Source organism: Ailuropoda melanoleuca, chromosome 9 (genome assembly GCF_002007445.2).
Source record: "Ailuropoda melanoleuca isolate Jingjing chromosome 9, ASM200744v2, whole genome shotgun sequence".
Lineage (NCBI taxonomy): Eukaryota > Metazoa > Chordata > Mammalia > Carnivora > Ursidae > Ailuropoda > Ailuropoda melanoleuca.
The window spans coordinates 26834961-26835376 of record NC_048226.1 but is presented as its reverse complement, the minus strand read 5'-3'; the positions used below and the strand labels follow the sequence as shown (position 1 = coordinate 26835376).

The 416-nt window shown below is 34.6% G+C and overlaps 1 protein-coding gene across 7 annotated transcripts in view; it reads left to right on the top strand.

Annotated features, from left to right (window-relative positions):
• HERC2 (HECT and RLD domain containing E3 ubiquitin protein ligase 2) overlaps positions 1-416 on the top strand; it is a 234929-nt gene that overhangs the window by 108171 nt on the left and 126342 nt on the right. The window lies entirely within an intron of this gene.

The window sequence follows — 416 nt, the reverse complement described above, 5'->3', positions numbered from 1 at the left end:
GAGCCTGATGTGGGGCTCGATCCCATAACGCCAGGATCATGCCCTGAGCCGAAGGCAGACGCTTAACCGCTGTGCCACCCAGGCGCCCCTGGAAATATTGAGTATTCTTATACATGGTGAACAGTTATAAAAGTAGCTAGAAGAGTTACTCATATTTTCAGGAAGCAGCTAAACAGTTGCTGGGATATGGAAAAGACTTTTTGCATTAAATAACCAGAATTTGAATATAAGTACATAAAATACTTTAGAATTTGATTGTGATTATAAACATGTCTATAGAAATTTCTGATTGTATTCTTATGAATTATACTGATTTATTCACAGATCAGCTTATTAAACAATATATTTTTTTATTTTAATGATTTTTTAAATTATATTATGTTAATCACCATACAGTACATCCCCGGATTCCGATG